Raw genomic sequence first — 17,595 nt, 5'->3', positions numbered from 1 at the left:
CAAAATACAGAGCCCCTTGTTCTAAAAAGATTCCTATCTCAACTAGATAAGAGGTAAAATACTAAGCCAGGAGTATTTTGGCAATAGAAAGGTATGCACATAAAAATCACAATTTCATGTATCTATCTACAAGTCCCTTAGGACTACTGATACATATTTAAATAGTTCTCACATATTGACACTTGGAAATATGGCTGTTTTGCCTGCTGCACTTTATACAAAATGTCATTAATTTCGTTGATAACTTGGTTATTTAGGAAAAACGTCTGCCACAAGGCTCCTGGCATTCACTATTCCTTTTGTGTGTGTTGCCAACCCTGGAAGACACAGTGGGATGACACACAAGTGCTGAAGCTCCATGCTGGAATGACTAGTAAATACTCAGCACTCAGTAATGTTTATTCATCCTATGCTATGCCCTGAATGCCAGTCTAGGACTCTCCAGTTTCTCACTAACACCCAGAGGTAGCGAATGATTTCTCAATAATGCAGTATTCAGCTGCTCAATTGCTCCCAAGCTACATAGCTCATCATGTTTTTACACTGTTCTGTATCTGCAGCCATTTCAATTCCCAGCAACATCCCAGCAACAGTGATAATGGAAAGAAGCAGCATTCATTTCAGGTAAGACTAAGCTTAAAAAACATGTTTTTTCAGGCAAATACTATGAGTGGGTAGGAAACAGATCTTAACACAGCACAGCCATGACCAGCATTGCAGCTAATTCTTGTTAGTGTTGCACCCCAATTTAATTTCTCCTTCCCTCCTTCCCTTCCCCTCCCTTTTTTTCCCCCCTCCTTTACACATCAGCTAGATAACAACTCCCACCAGTGTCCTCTCCTCCATGCACTCTGGTGCAATTCAGGTGCCTATGGAAACTTTGCTGGCTCTCGTGGCTATTAATTCTGCCTTTCCTTGTGATGGCACCATGACAGCGTCAAAACTGTGCACCTGGTCAGCAGGGAACCCAACCTCCTTTACAATTCAAAAAGTTTCTTCCTCCTTCCTTGCATCCCAGCAAGGACTGCATGTTCCTCACTCCCTGCAGTGTGCCCAGGCTAGCAGAAGGGCTCTGGTTTTATCAGTTCCAGAACCAGGAAAGCATTCCTGTCAATGTCCCTGCTCCTGCAGAGCTGCTGCTGAAGTGCTGTGCAGACAGCTGAGCACACTCTCCCCTGAAAAAAACCTCATTTGAGGGCCTACTTAGCATCATATTGTACTAAACTAAGCATTTCTTACAGTGGATATGATCAGTCTTAGTGACATCTTCAGTTTGTAAGTAATGAGTGGTGTGAAGCACCTTCAAGATGCCACATAATGAATGTTGAACTGGACAGATATGCTCTCCTTTCCTTGTCCGAGGGGAAGCTGGAGTGCATTTGTGGAGATGAGTTTGACATATACCTTATTTAGTTATCACTTTGTCAGTATGCTCATCATTACAGCATGTGCTGCAAGGAATTCTGTTTCAGAATATTCTTAAGCATTAAAAAAATGTTTTAGGGCTCTCAGTCATTGCTGTAACTATTTGAAAACCCTCTCCCCTCAAACTGAAAAGTTTTTCCTTGTGATTTTGCTTAATCTTTTTATTTAAGATCCATAGTTTAGGAAGGGTTTAGAAAGGAGATCCACTGCTTGTAGTTTTGCTTCTCTCTTTGAAGTTTTAATACTGTTTTTTTAAATTTCTATTTTTTGGGTTCTTTGCAAGAACTTTGCAACTTAAATGATTCACTCTTCCTCTCATTACCCAGACACTAAAAGAATGTCCTTTCAGCAAATGCTCTTTTTCCTATTTACCTTCTGTACAGTGGGGAGATGTTTCGAAAAACCCCTCCTTCAACAGCATCACACACAAGTCTTATGGGCTTTTAATTTTGTTTCCACCAGCTGGGCTCACAGTTCTTCCTACACCAAAGTGAATAGGGAACGTTATCTGCTTCCTTTCCCTTCCCTTGATGACAAATTAGACAAAGTAAGGGTACTTGGTTTCAATAACATAAGTAGATAAGAGTAGATATTCCTGGAAGCCCAATGGCAGAGGCAAACTGCATTCAGTTGCTGTATGTATTTTCAGCTAATGAAAATAAAAGGACTTATAGGAGGAGTCTCATCTTCCTCCTGATGGGCTTAGTTCTGAAGGCCATGAAAATCTACAGTCTGAATCATCTAAATCTTGTTTAACATTGCCTAAGTCTTCCTTATGGATCTCCTGGAACAATCTGGCCTCATCCAAACAGTACAGATTGGTTTTTTTGTCAGTGAGGACAACCTACTTGAGCCTTTTCCTTCAGCAGAGATCCTAACTGCAGAAAAGGACTAATACATCAAGTCACAAGTTTGTATCATAAAGAAAAGCCTTGGACACCCCATCATATTTTGTGATTCTTCTCTCACAATTATCTATATAGTCAGTGATCAATAGGAAAGATTTGTGTCTTACACAGATCAGATAAAAATTAAGCTCTTAAATGATTTTAAGAGAGACCATAAAATTTATCTTTGTAATTTAATTTAACATTAGTGTTAAATTACATTGCAAAGTGCATCATGTTGACTGCATGATATGATCTTTTATACTGCACTCAGTATTGCAGTGAGTATCAATTTCAGAGAGCTTGTCAGGACAAAATTAAATTTTAATGTAAATTGGAGCAGATTCATTAATTTCAGTCTATACTGGGTTTGGATGGAGTTCCACTGTTAGGTAAGGTTTAAAGCTGGTCTGTAGTAATTAAGAGGAGGAACTAAGCATTTTGCACCAAATATTTTTTACTTAAGCCTTGTCCTGTGAACTAATACCTCATCTTTTAAATCCAATTATAGGTTATGAATTGACATAGAAACCCAGTAGCTATTGTTTTATCTCAACGTGTTTCAGTGGCCTGGTGCAAAGCATATGGCATTTGAAATCTCTCTTAATTTCATTTTCTCTAGATAGTTCAAAAATCATACAGCTTACAATTTGTTCTCATTTCAATATTATTGCCTCTGCTTCTAACACGATCACCAATTTTATTTCTTACACAGTACCAAGTTAAGAAAAACAAGGGTGACTTCGGAGACTGTAGTGCACTTCAAAAGAGGTTTGTTGCTCTCTTATTCTTTGCCAAGCACAGATATTTAATAATCAGAATTCCTTAATAATCCACCATCACAGCCAGTCCAAACAGTATCTCTAGGAAACAGCATCGGAAAGGTCTATTTCCTTGTTTGCCATCTCCCATCACTATCACATGTGGTGTTGCTGCATGACATTTCCTTCCTCTCTATTTCTCCAAAGGCAAACATGCTCCTATTCAGCAGTTCTGAGTCAAATCCTAACACCTGATATTTCTGATATGCAAACTGTTAGCTTTTTCTATTTGTGCAACAATGAGACCTTATCAGTTTTGCCGCTTTTCATTTTGACTATGAAATGCATCCACTATCACTCTTCACCTGTGTCCCTGGCAGCTCCCTTAGGTTCAGATGGAAGCTGGTATGTTGTTTGTCTTGTTCAAACTACTGTTGATTCAAAACAAATCACAGTATTATAAGAAAGATCAAGAGTGTAAGGACTGCATTTGAATGCTGACAATTTTTAGCGTGCAGCTGTATTACAACTTGGAAATAAGTTTAGAAATGTTTTCGAGGTGAAGCGGTCTGCAGACAGCAAATGCTGACTTAGTTACTGAAAGCAGACCAATAGGAGATGCTATGCCTGGCCAAAATGCAAGTCCAAAAATTTAGTGGTGAGATTGAAGTTTTTGGTTTGCATATAATTTTTGAGGCTACTTCAAAATATGTGACACAGATGAAGACAGTCTCTATATTGAAAAACAAAACATCACATTCACCTTTGATTTTACAAATTCACTTCCATATGTTGTTCTATTTTCAGGTTTCCTTGTACAAGAAATCATCTCTCCTTCATACAATAGATACACATGAAGATTCATACAGACTGAGGCAATACAACTGTGATTCATCCTTCAGACTAACGTGTACATAGCAACTCTAATTTTATTTACAACCATGAAAAAAGAAAGCTTTTTCCAGAATATAAGCAGCTAGCTCTTCTGTGTCATGAATCTCTTTCCCCATCCATATAAAATCCTCTTCTTTCTATACTGCAGCTCAAGCACAAATGCAGTGTTTTTCACATAACCAGTTCTATTTTTAGCCTGAATTGTAGGAAGTCTGCAGCATTAATAAATGGAAGAGAAGTACAGAAGTACACTGCATGGTAATGTGCCAATGCAAAAGCTACCTTGGCCTTTAGCCAGTGAACTGTGGTTAGATGTTAGAGCAATCAAAGTGAAAACACCACTTATAACAGAATGATTAATAAGCTGACAAACTTCCATGCATTTATTTCATACTTTTTGAATGCCAACCTTATTAATACCAACATATTTTCTTTTTATTAGTGATATCTCTCAGCCTGAAGGACAAAGGAGATAAATATATATATACTTATATGTATTTTTATACCTGCAATTGAGGTTTGCTTAATTCTGTGTTCAAATAAAAAGGAGGATACTTTGCAGTGCAGACCTTGACACAGGAAAACAAGGAATAAGGAAGGAGCTTTTCTTTATAAACTAATATTGTGACTCCAGTAGGCATAAAACTCATTGTTTCAAGATTTTCTCTCTTATTGACTCTGCAATTCCCTTGTCTGGCCCCAAAATTCAGAAAGCAAAAATGCTCCAAAGCTGTTACACAAAGGACAAAAGTTCACAGTTCTTACAGGGACACAGTCTTCTGTAATCACTTCTCACCCAATCCACAAAACTTGTCCCAGCACTGTTATGCTGTGGACAGATGGATGTTTATATAAAAGACCTTGTTCCTGAATAAAATTCCATTTCGGGGTTATATAAAAACAGCAATTACTGGAAAATGGAACTTTTTAATTAAATGTATTCGAAGAAAGTAGGGATTAATGACTTTAAAGTAGGGAGTATTTAATGCTTGCAGTCATAGATCATCCACTAGTGAAGCTGTATTATCACCATCAGGCAACTATGCTTTTAAGTATCGATGGTGGGTACGTTAATAAGGCTTCAAATGTTTTCATAGCAATATAATTAGCAACACAACTAATGTATACTACACCTATTCTTAAAATAATGCCGTATTAACCTTAACTCACAGCAACCTCTTCAAAATAAATAAACATAGACTTCAGATCAGGCTGGTTGTCCCTTGGTCCAGTGAAGTGAAGATTTGAAACATCGAAACTTTTAGGCAATGCTGATGTGGTAGGGTACGGTTCCTGATAATTACACCAGAAAAATGTAATAACGGCCTATCTGATTCGCTGATTTGTAGGTAGGAAGGAAATGATTGCTTTGCACTTCAATTAAATACAGGCAATAAAACATAGGCAAAATTTTATACTGGCTCTGAAATTGTGCCTGCACAGATCAGAGCCTGGGTCATGCACATCTTAAAAATCAAGCTCTGACTGTGTACCTCATATGGATCAAATACTATATGGTGAGAACAGAAACCCACGCACAGAAGTCAAGAGAGAAAAACCGAAACACCAACATTAGCTTTGTTTTTCTGTGAAGAATTTTATTCAGGTACAGGAAAATCAATACTTGTCCTCTGACTGTACACAGTGTACTTGAGCTGTTCTGTCAGGATCTATATAGAAAACAGAGATGGAATTTTAGGTGGGTGGATATGATGATCAGGTGGAGGTAAAACACAATGGCACGTGTGGCCCCTGCTTCCCAGAATGACTGCATCTCGCAGTGCTGTGGGGACATTGTGTGGGGACACTGGCACTGCCTTACACCACCCACTCAAAAGTGCTGGTGGTCTGAGTGTCTGTGCTGTAAAAGTCCTCCCCAGGGAAACACATGGCAGCTGCATCTGAATGGGGAGAGTCCAGCCTCTTCCCACCCACCCCACCCTGCAGCACAGCATAAACAGAAAGAAGGAGAAGTACCAACAGTACCAACAAACTGAGAATTCCTACACACATAGAAAAATCAGATTGCCCAATCTGATTTTATCAGATTGGTCACTTAATAAATTAGATACCACATCATTCTGCTGCTTTATAATACATGATGCTGTACCTCAACTTGACCTCCCTGCACTAGTCTTGAGAGACATGAAATGACTAAAATCTGTGCTCCCTCTTTGTCCATGTCCAGAGAGACTTATGCCAATAAGCTAATAAGCAAACAGGAAAAAACAATCTTCTTAACCCTTCCCCTGCTTCTGGTTTTCTGTCCCTGGTTTATGACCCCATTTATGTGCCCTGTAGTGGTTACTGGCATCATCACATGCTGCTTGGTGTGGCTGCTGGCTGGTCCTGGTGTGTGCCTTGAAATGTCTGTGTTGAATATCTGGGTTAGTTGTACAGGTAAGTTGGAAAAAGGAGAGAGCAATGACACACAATTGTTTCATAAAAGAAACCTGTCAAATTACTTAATCCACAGACTACTTAGATGAATAACTGAGCTGCCAGCTGAAAAGGAAATGTATTTTCTGGGAAGTCTTTCAAATGCATCCATTCATTTGAAGTTCTCAGTAACAGCAATATTGAGAAAGGTTTTCTGTGTGTGTATCAGTGCTACCAATTGCACTGCAGCACTGCTCTCAAAGCTGTTAAAGTGTGTCACTAAGGTTGTGCTTCAGCAGCACAGCACCCCTGGTGTTAAAGCTCCTGGCTATTGGTGATGCAGACAGCTGTGCTTGTAGAAATTAATTTGACCAGTTCAATATTTTTCAAGAAAATTTGACAGATTACTTTTGTATCAGCATGCTTCATGGTGTACAGGGAATCATCTGCCAGTTTCATTCCAGCATCAGATCAGGTATTGTCCAACACAGACAACAAAATCAGCCTCAATTCCACAATGGATGCTCTGTTAATATAACAGAAATGTAGTTTTCCTCTCATCTGAGCCATTCTAAGTTTATATGGCTTGATGATCCAATGCACAAGGATACATTGCTAATGGTTATGACACCACTTATGGATAAATGATAAAGCACAATACTCCCAAATGAAGCAGGTAAGGCCTGTTCTCCAGCCCTCAGGGAGGGTGCCAGTGCAGCACTTGTGCACACACAGCTCAACCCTGCCTGCTCCCAGCAGAGGGTGGCCCCTTCACACTTTCTAAAAACTACTCTCACCCAGGTTGATCCAAGAATGGCACCAAGACACAGTTTGGGAGACAGTGAGGTGGCATGGGATAACTTAAGAAAATGTGCCAACAGGTCACCTGGGCAGATGTTTATATGGCAGTTCTCAACTCATTGCCATAGGTCTGTCTCATTTACTAGTGGAAATACAGGCAGGGAGCATCATCTAACCAGTGACAGCTACAGGTCTGGTGACTGGAATGTCTGTTTGTTTTCCTTAATGAAGAGGAACTGGACTAATTGGACAGACTGACATTTCTGGATGAGGAAGCTGAAATCTGTGGTCTCTTGCAAATAGCACTGTCCATACATTACTGATGCACGAAGACAGTGTGCAGTGGTCCCAGTGCTGCTGGGGTCACTGCAACTGTTATTTCCAGAGTGGTCACAATGTTTTTGGAAGCTCACAAGACACGATGCCTGTTGCTGGAAACTCTGACCACCAAAACAACTACAATTTGGCTTTTTAAACTTCATTTATATTAAAAAAAAAATACAATTTACACCTTCTTATGTGAGCAAGGCAATGTGAATTTCAATTCTGGCACAAGGCTTGGGTAATTTTGCCTATGCTAACACATCTATTTTCTTCAGTCAGTTCAGTGCTTTTAGACAGCAAGGACAGATTTTGAACTTTTTTTGCTAGTGTGATCACAGTAATGTATCCTCTATCTTCAAAACAGCTTTTTAATGTGTCCCAGCCAGGACTGAAAATATCACACAAGTCACAGAACAATCGTCAAATTCTCATTACCACCCCTAGCATCAGGAGAAGACAGTTTTATGGAGAAGGAGTTACTGAGACCTCAAGATTCCTGTGGTGTTTTCCTTTTTTTTTATTTCCATGAGAAAATAGCCTCTTGGTAGAGCATATAGCATCCAGAAAGACCTCTCAATGGTTCCCCAAACCACTCTGTGTCCCATCTATATAATAAGGAAACAAATAATTCCATAATTTGAAATGGGTACTGTGAGGATACTTTCTGCTCTTGCCAAACACCAGTTATGTCTCAGTGAAATTGAAGCCACTAGGCTCACTTTGGCAGTAATTCAGTGAAGTATAATGGCCCATGATATGCACAAAGTCCGACAGAATTCTATTCTGTTGCCTTATGTCCTTTAACACCATCTCTCTATGAATCAATGATGCTTTCATGAGTATTTTTGAGGTTTTCTGACACTGCAGGAACTAAAATTTAAAATAAACAATTCCTACTTCTTATTGCATTTTAAAGGGACCTTTCTAATTTTTACAGTCATGTTCCAGAATATTGTCCTATTCAACACCAAAAGAAGAGACACAGTTTCCTCCTTTTTTTTTCCTTGCAGCTAAACCATAATTTTTCAAGTCTTTAAAGATGGGACTGTATTTGCAGATCTTATGTGTCATCTCACACAAGGAAGCCATTTATCACCAATTTAAACTTCTGTGCAAATGCCTTTTGACTTCCACAGCCATTACCTTTTGCAGCACAGATTGTTAAGTGTAATTATTATCAATTAAATAAGTAACAATTAATTTACATTTCTTGTAGCAATTAATATTACAAGGGAAAAACTGTAACCTCCAATATTTAAGCAGTCTTGATGAAGAGAAATAAACACATATTTTCAGGGTTTGAAATGGGTTCGTTTATACTAATACACCATATGACACTTCAGAGAGATGCACCAGCACTTCCCAGACTACTGGAATAACGGGATCTTTTCCTCTATTTTAGTGTTCCTGTGTTTGTCAATGCAGAAATCCAATATCATCTTTTGACTAATACACATATTTTACAACAGTATCTGAACAACAGAATTTCTCAGGTTTTGATCATATTTTCTAGGAAAGCATTCTCAGTAATATTAGTGATCTGAAGATCAGCTGAAAGGTTCCAAATGTCTCTCGCATGCTCCAGTGAACACAAAAGATTCTTAGCAAGTGGCTTCAATGTCTAAACCATCTAAACACAGTCAGTCTGTGGCTGTATCCTGGTGACTGTGTCCAAGCCCCAACTTTGCAGGTACTCACTCACAGCATCCATGTACATTTGAAAAATTTGTGCTTCTTGCTCTCTCCCTAATAGGAACCATGCTTGTGGTTCCTATAGTTGAATAGCAATTCCTGTCTGAACTAGACTCCAGAGTAAGTTATATTGAGTTCCATAACCTTCCTCACTTCTAAAAATGGTAAATGAAAAAAGCAAATCTCTGAGGTCTATGAAGTGACATCATTCTTTCTTGCCTCTGCTGGCTGCAGGTTTGTAAGCACCCAGATTTTTGTTTTCATAGCTTTCTGAAACAATTTTGTTTTTCCAAATCTATTTCAACACACAGCCCCATGTGCCTACTATCCTTTCCCCTTCTGATATTTGGTTCAGCAGATGGTGCAAATGAACTGGCATATACAGTATTTGCTTAATCCTATGCTCATCTGAATTGCTGTTTTGAGACTAATGCAGATGCTTTATTCTTGTGAATTGTCTGCATTATGTCCTTGCCCATATTGTTTGATTTATCTTGTTCTTCCTGAGTGGGTTCATTCTGGGAGGTGCTGCTGAAGAATCATACAACTTGAAGTGTCCCTTAGTTATCTCCAGTGAAAGGTGGAAACTCTTGCTAAGAAATTTTCTGAAGTTTATGAAATGGCACCAGGTATAAAGCACAGCCAGAGACAGAGAGTCCCAATAATTAAAAAGATTCTGATATTGAATGGGAAAGTATGAGATAATTATGGCATGAGTCAATTGATCAAGACATGAGGATAAATTAGTCTGCAGAAACCACTGACCAGCAAAGCTTTAGCAGGAATATGCTCTTTCAGATTGCTTGTTTTGAAGCTTTTAATTAGTTTTGCAGACTGCAAAAGAACTCTAGTCTGGGTATTCTGGGAAGCAATATGGTATGTGCACCACCAAGTGAACATTTAGGGTGTGGAAAACATAGAAAATTATGGCGATATTTTTATGTTCACTAAGTATGCCCTAGTGTCCCCAACCCTTCATTAATCTGTGGCTAAGTGGAGAAATGAGTTAAACTTTTCTTCTGAAAAGACTGCAAGTATTTGTATCCAACCTGTGATTGAATGGTCCGTAATAAGTTGAATAAACTGCTACTTGGGAAAAATCTTAATTCAGAGACATGGTACTCATTGACTATTTTCTCCTTCTTCTCCCCCTCTCCTGGAAAGCAAGGCCAGAAGCAATCATGTGGAAGGTTTAGGAAGGGACAGGATCCAAAGGAGCTACACTAAGGCTACTGTTTCTTAGGTGGCAATGCCAGCTTAAGCAGCACCGTACTGTCCCACTGCTGTGCAAGCACTGCTATTTGTGTGGCTGTACAGCAAAACAGCTGGGGGAAGAGATCTGTCCAAGAAATAACTAAGGAAACAGGCATCATGTGGGCAGAAATGTGTGGCTGAAACTAGTGATGTGGGGCAAATGCTGCTTAAGAAACTGTACAGATGGACAATCCACGTGTGGGTTTCTGAAAGCAATCGGAGAAAGTTTTCTGCTTGGTGATAGACAAAGGCATTTTTGGGATTGTGTTCTGAGCCAGATTCTTGCTAGCATCTTTAAGGAAAGCTATCTTATTTTAGCTCTTATTACTGCTGATTATCTCTGCTCCCCAGAAAGGGTCATTCTGGCACAGAGGATGATGTTACTGTGGAGGCTTGTGACTCTCAGGTCCAGACTTGGAAGAGCTCTTGGGGATCACCCTTACACATCCATGAGTAAGATGACATAACAGCTGAGTACCAAATCTCTTTGGCCAGTAGCCAAGAGAGATGACAATAAAAAAACCCCTACATTTAGTTCTATATTACATTTAAATTACTTTTTATCTGTGTATGACTCTTCTAGTTTTCCCAGTAGCCAAGTATGGTGAAGAGAAAGCGTCATTTAGACCAAGAATTTTCCTGATGGAAGTAAAAATAATGGTCATTTAACTGTCAGGCTGAGCTAGAGCAGTTTTTCTGCCTATTGTTATAGAAGCTGTCCTCTGATCCTGGCAGAGTAGCAACATTGGGTATTCACCTTCATCTAGGGTTTGGTATTAGAGTACCATGTAAAGTACTAGGGACATGCAAAAATACCATGGTTGTTCAGCCATTTAAGATTCCAGAGAGTGTATCAGAGTATTCCCTGAGCTTTGATACTCTACAACCTCGTATTCTGTATTCAGAATTTAACACACCACTGGGTTCATGCCACGATAGAGAGAGGCTGCACCTGGGCATAGATAAGGTTAAATCTGTACTTTTCATGGCTTTACTTTTCATGCATGTTAAAAATGTGTAACCTCAGGTTTCCCCCATACTTCTTTAGTACCAAGAAGGCAAATTAAAACAAGCTGGTCATGGCGGAGCATAGGCATATCTGAGGGTACACAAGCTTCTCCCCCAGTCACTGGGTTTTACTGTGTGCACAATGCTGCATCCATTCCAGAGAGGATCAATCCCTATGCCAATTCCACTGACCAGTGGAGTAACAGATTTGCATAGCCCCTTACATCTGATAGAGAAAAGTCTATCTTCTGGGAACGACCACGCCCAAACATCGTTTTGGGGGGAATTCCTGGAACCTTCCCTAAGGAATAAAGGTCAGCTTGTGTGCCAGGGTGGGCAGCACCCAGCCAACTGCCAGCCCCATTGAGCACTGGGGCAGCAGGCAGGGCCACAGTGCTGCCTCACTCCACCTGCACAGCAGGTCCCTTAGCCAGGAAGGCCACTGTGGGTTTGTTACAAGATGTGTAAGAGGCCTAAATCAAAAATTCAGAGAAGAACCTATATTACAAATACGCCCTACCATTTTATGTGGGAAGAACAAGCAACACTCTCTGCTGGTCACAGAAGAAGAAATATATTTGCATGGTCTCTAGGCAAGAGTTTGAGCCACCTAACAGCCTAGCTGTAAAAAGAAGCACTATCTTTTTCCCCTGTTATTGACTACAAATAGCCCAAGGTCACCAATAAGCAAAATGAAGGCTCAAAATACCAACTCCATGTGCAGGCTTGAAACAAAAGTTAAAATTATATCAAATCAACAATTACTCATTCCCACGGTGTTCCACCTGCCCTCATTAGGTTAAAAAGAACAAATGTCAGAGATAACATTCAGGAAAAAGGTGTTCTTCTGATAAGGAAAATAGCTTTGTAGCAGTTCCTTTGGGGGGAAATAAATAGTCTTCCTTCCCTCCTTTTAAAAACAGACCAGCTGATCTATTACTAGATTTGTACAAAGTTTTGCACAATAATGTCCTTAAACTGCTGTGTCTTGGTAAAAAGAAACATCATAAGGTCCCAAGATTATTAACTCAGTGATTTCCAGATAAGACTTGCAGTTTACCTGTACAAATATCTTCCTAATTGCTAGTACTGCAAACTCTTGCTTGGAGTTTGAAAATCAAGCTGTGTTCCTTCTGTTTCATGTATCAACGCTGCACTCGGCCCTTGACAATGCTGTTGTGAAATGTGACTCAGAAGGGAAGAACACCTCTAATCTGTGCAAGCTGCCTGACTTTGCAGCACAAACAGAAGATATCAAAAGGTAAATTCTTACTTTACTCAGACAGACACGCAAAGACCAGAGGTATTCAGGAAGGAGCTGGTTTTGGTTTGGGTTTTTGTTTGTTTTGTTTTGGTTTTTTTTTCTGTTTTTAGCCCCATTTTGTGCACCTAGATACACATTTCCAAGTGTTATAGGTTCTCCATGGCATTCAGGAGTTGTCCTCACATCCTGGAATGTGTTCTGCTATGTACCAGTTGGTCACTTTGCTGCTTGGCTGCCACATGCCTGCCTTCAGTCCAAGCAGCAGGCCTCTTCCAGAGAGACAAGTTTCTTTCACTAATAGAAGTGTATATGGGAGTGGAGTAAAAAGAGACTGCCATTTCTCCTGTTAGCTGACAGGGAAAATTGTTATTACCTACTGTGATCCCAGGACACAGGAGAACAACAGCAGCATTTTCCTGTGACAGAAATAAAAGATGCACACAAGCGTGTGTTTCTGTTAACACAGAAAAAATAGCTGAATGAAATTGTGATAATGATATCAGGAAAAAAATTAGGAGAGCTGGTCTTAAAGCTCATTTTTGATCAGTGACCTCAGCTGTAGCACTAAATCAAACACCAGAAAAAAAGGCATCCCAAAGTACCTACATTTAAGCATTCAACTCCAAGAGTATAAGCCATGGAAGTGCTGTGTTTCACCAACCTAGGTTGAGGTGTGCGTCGTACACACTCAAACAATTCAGAATTCACAAAACATCGTGTTTAAGACCGTTAAGACATAGCAACTCTAGTAAACGAAATGTGCCAGCACAGTTCTCTGGCAGTGAGGCCAACTGGCAGAGAATGTCCTGCCTTCATGAAGTTAAGCCTTCTTATGCACCAAGACAGGAGACTACATACAAATTCCCTTCCAACGGTGGACTATCATGCCAACTCTTGAACTGAGGAATTCTCTAAAAGTCAGCAAATTAGGCAGGAACAGCTCTAAAAGAGTATAGACAGTTCATTCAGATACCCAAGAACACCACTAGACGCTGTTTAATATACAAAGATGAACACAACCTGAGGGTCTTGAAAAGGCAAATGAACTCTAAGTCTGACATGGCTTAAGCACACGAAAGTACAAGTTGTGTATACAGAAGAGAAACCACTAGCATCTTCACTCCAACCTGCCGTTCACTGTTCAATTAAAAAGATGAATCCTGAGGGCAGACTGAAGAAGATAAGTCCTTGTTTTTATTCAGCCATGCTCTCCAGCAGCCAGAACAATCTGACTCCTTTTTTGACCCAGGGAGCCATGCCTTCCTGGTTGCATCATGGCCCAGCCTCAATAGGTTGCTCACAGCACCCACTATTTTTTTTTAGCCTGTTCGTGGTGTATGTACACATGAGGCTTTCAACTCCCTCAGGTTAAGTAGCATGTTGGCCCATATGTCAAGAATTTAGGGCAAGGGTTCTAGAATACCAGATAAAGCCAGGCATCGCCTCCCATCTCTCGTGCTTTGCTGTACGAATAAGCAACATAGTGGCCAGCTGAAACCAGGATGGCACAGATGCCTGTGGTGTCCCAAGCACCGAAATCCAAAAAGATAAGCCTCTAGATGAAGGCTGCAGTGAAGCCACTGTGTCCGACTGTGGCTTTATGTCCTTGTAAGTATCCTTAGCTCCTCAGCTGTGCAATGGACATAATGGCTTTTATAACAATATTGCTAGAATGAAAAAAATAAAATGCAAAAACATTAGATATTACGATGATGGCAGTGCAGGTAGATCTAGATTTTCAGAGTCCACAGAAAATGAGAAGGCATAACAAAATTCATTATATGAAATGGCTTTACTATGCTAGAACTTTCAGGCACATTTTCAATGATGACATGGGCATATACTTTAGTAAATGTACACAGACATACTTTTTTCCCCTCTTCATAATTATTTCTATTTTATAATAGTGGCAAGAGGCTGCAGGCAATGCATTTTCTTGTATTTTTTGGATGGCTGAAGTCATCTGGTTTTCCTGATGCTATGCAATTTATTCAAGGTGTTTAAGACTGATAACCAACCATAGATGCACTCCCTAGACTTTCCCATTGCTGCAGTAACATGCTGCCTAAAATGGCCAACAAATATAAGGGTGTTTTTCTTCAGCTGAATTGACAAAACCACAAAATTTTATATTAATATAAAAATATCTATATGATAAGCAAAAAACAAAAAAAGTCATCACAAATTAACCCCTTTGGGGTTTTGTTTAAGTTTTTTGAGTGCTTCCAAGTAGAAAGTTGAATTGTTCATCACCAAAAGCGTTTTCTGTACAGTCACAATTCCTATGATATACCAGATTCACACAGCCTTATTAATTAAAACACAGAAAGCTGAGTGTCATTAAATGGATGATTCTAACAGCCCTTGCAGATAGGAATAAAGTAGCTAATGAGATCTGCCCATATTGCCTTATTCCTAAGGCACAGACCACCTTTAAGCTAGACTGCAATGACAAAGGGTTGTTTCCATCTTCATATACATCACCTTCCATGATTACACATATAGATGAATAGCTTTTTGGACTGCATCTCTAACTGTCCTCAGACACTGTTTCAAGAATTTAATTCTGGCTTTACTAGTAGGAAGTTGAGCAAAGATGAACTGTATTAATTGTTTGGAAAGGCATATGTTTATGTACCTAAAAGAAATGAGCGTGAGCAAAATGTAAGCAGATCACCTTTTAAAAGCTTTGTCGAAGCAAGCTTGAAGAATATTAAATGCATATACTTCTTTAAGTTTTTCTCATTTTGACCTGATTTTTTTTATAACTTGGTATAATTCCACTGAAATCAACAACCCTCTTGTAGCCGATATCCTTTGAAGTTCTTTCTAATCTAATTTTTGTTCAGAAAGAAACTAAGAAAGAAAAAGAACAAAACTTTGAACAATGAAATCAAACACTGGAAGTTAAAAATGTAAGCTCCCTTTAGGTTTGCTTGAGAATATAAATTAGGGGCAAAAGCTGGCATGATACATCCATCTTGAGAAGTACTAAGCAGCCACAACTTCTACTTACACAAAGGCATTATCAAGGACCAGTAACAGCTTTCATAGCAGGTATCAAAAAAAGCTGCTTTCCTCTTTAATTTCATTTAAAGGAAAAGGCGAGAAAAAAGCCTAAAATATCATTCCAAACCAATCAGCATTTAAAAAGTATGTTTTATATTTTGACCCTTTCAATGATTTCTCTGGTTTTCTTTGCTCTTTAAGGAAGTGGTCTTTAGCAGAATTTGATGCAAGAAATGTGGAAGGACAATGTAAGCAGAAAAGTGAGAGCACCTCATAGACAGCATCCTTCTCAAGTCCCCTGGAGGGCTGCAGTGCTTTGGTTTATGTGGGTAGATTTTGCTTCTGCTGCTTTTCCCCTTGCTTCATGTATTTCTAATCCCTGCTCTAGTAGTCAGTGAAAAAGACAGTTCTTGAAGCCTCTGTGGTGGGTTTTTTGGTCTATAAGGGAGGCAGCCTTTTCCCTTTAAACAGGGTTTGTACTCAGAAGAGCCTTGAGAACTGCTTGGCTATTTCCTTGTGTTCTCAGCAGAAGTGAGAGACCAGAGGCTTTTGGAGCAAACCTTGGAGGTCAGACCATGACAGTGTCCACATGTCCTTTGCTGCTGTGATTAATCTGATGGTGTTCACACCTTGTATTTCTACAGGTAATGAAATATGTAACTGCCACAGGAGAAGCTTCGCACCCACTTATGTCACTCTGGAGAAAGGTCACTGCTTTCCAAGATGCTATTCTAGTTTGCTTAAGTGTGTGATGGAAAGCAGAAGTTTTCCCTATCATTTATTATAGCAACAGAAAGCTTACTTATGTAGTAAAGTGGCCCACAGTAGGAATCTAAATATCAAAAGAAGACTACAGGAATCAACATATCCTTATATTAAACTAGAAAGAATTCAAAGAAACTGAGAAATAAAGAGACCAGATGGTCTTCATAATACAATTAGACACCAAGAAGGTGCCCAAAAGAAACAAAAAGTATCATGAATATTATATTTGGTGATAACATTGAAAGACTTCAAGAACATATGTTTTGTTCTGAATCATTTATCATTCTCCTTACACTGTTAACTATCATAATGGCCAAGCTGTATTTCATGTTCTGTTTCTTACCACAATTATTTTAGTAAAATTAATTCATTTTTAAAATTACATTGTTCAAGGGCACTTAGCAATAGAATATATGATATACTCTCCTTTGTATGGCTGAACATCTCATCTCACACACTGCTGAAGAAAATCAGTAAGGCATCCAAGGATACGCTAGAATACCACCATGATGTTGGGATAGTAATAAAATACAGACTTGCTATTAAATAGACTATAATATTTCAAATGATACCATAGCTCTAATATACCTTGTCAAAAGCTAATCACTGAAAAGGTCTGGTGTGGTGTTTAGAAGATGGAAATTTACTTCCTTCCTTTGCATATCACTATTAAAAGATTATTCCATTTTATATTTCATTACTTGGATTGGAAAGTCTCTAGAAAGAAACCTCTGCCTTCTTGTAGACATGGGACCTACATTCCATTGTGGTATGCAGCAGTAATACTGAAAGGCTGGACTAGCAAAGTACTAGAATGAGACAAGGTCTGCTCTAGAGTACTGTGATCCCTGCCTAATCACCAATAACATTTTGTTAGACAGTGATTGTGTTTAATTTGAAGGCTTTGGTCCAGCATGACCAAGTCCAATCCTGCTTTATAAAAGAAATGCTATGAAATCATAGCTAGGGAATACAGCTGTGGAGTTTTTTTCATGTGGCTCATACTTTATGTAAAACCATCTTATCTTGGATAGAAATGGTGCACAGTCCTTTAATTAAATCAGCTCTAAGTTTTGCCTGAATGATTAATAAAATGAGAAAATTCTCTGTCTTGCTATGAAAGCGCTATTTT

General features: G+C 39.1%; 1 protein-coding gene and 1 long non-coding RNA gene across 12 annotated transcripts in view; one reads left to right on the top strand and one right to left on the bottom strand.

Annotated features, from left to right (window-relative positions):
• LDB2 (LIM domain binding 2) overlaps positions 1-17,595 on the bottom strand; it is a 213,153-nt gene that overhangs the window by 18,943 nt on the left and 176,615 nt on the right. The gene's annotated exons all lie outside the window — the stretch shown is intronic.
• On the top strand, positions 381-5,710 carry LOC121676552. The gene is made up of 3 exons (XR_006020503.1): positions 381-624; positions 3,028-3,083; positions 3,881-5,710. It is a non-coding gene; the product is annotated as an uncharacterized LOC121676552 (long non-coding RNA).

Source organism: Corvus kubaryi, unplaced genomic scaffold (assembly GCF_017639235.1).
Source record: "Corvus kubaryi isolate FWS band 111438036 unplaced genomic scaffold, C.kubaryi_AGA036_p1.0 split1-131, whole genome shotgun sequence".
Lineage (NCBI taxonomy): Eukaryota > Metazoa > Chordata > Aves > Passeriformes > Corvidae > Corvus > Corvus kubaryi.
Note: the sequence above shows the minus strand (reverse complement) of the source record. Positions and strands in the feature narration are given on the sequence as shown.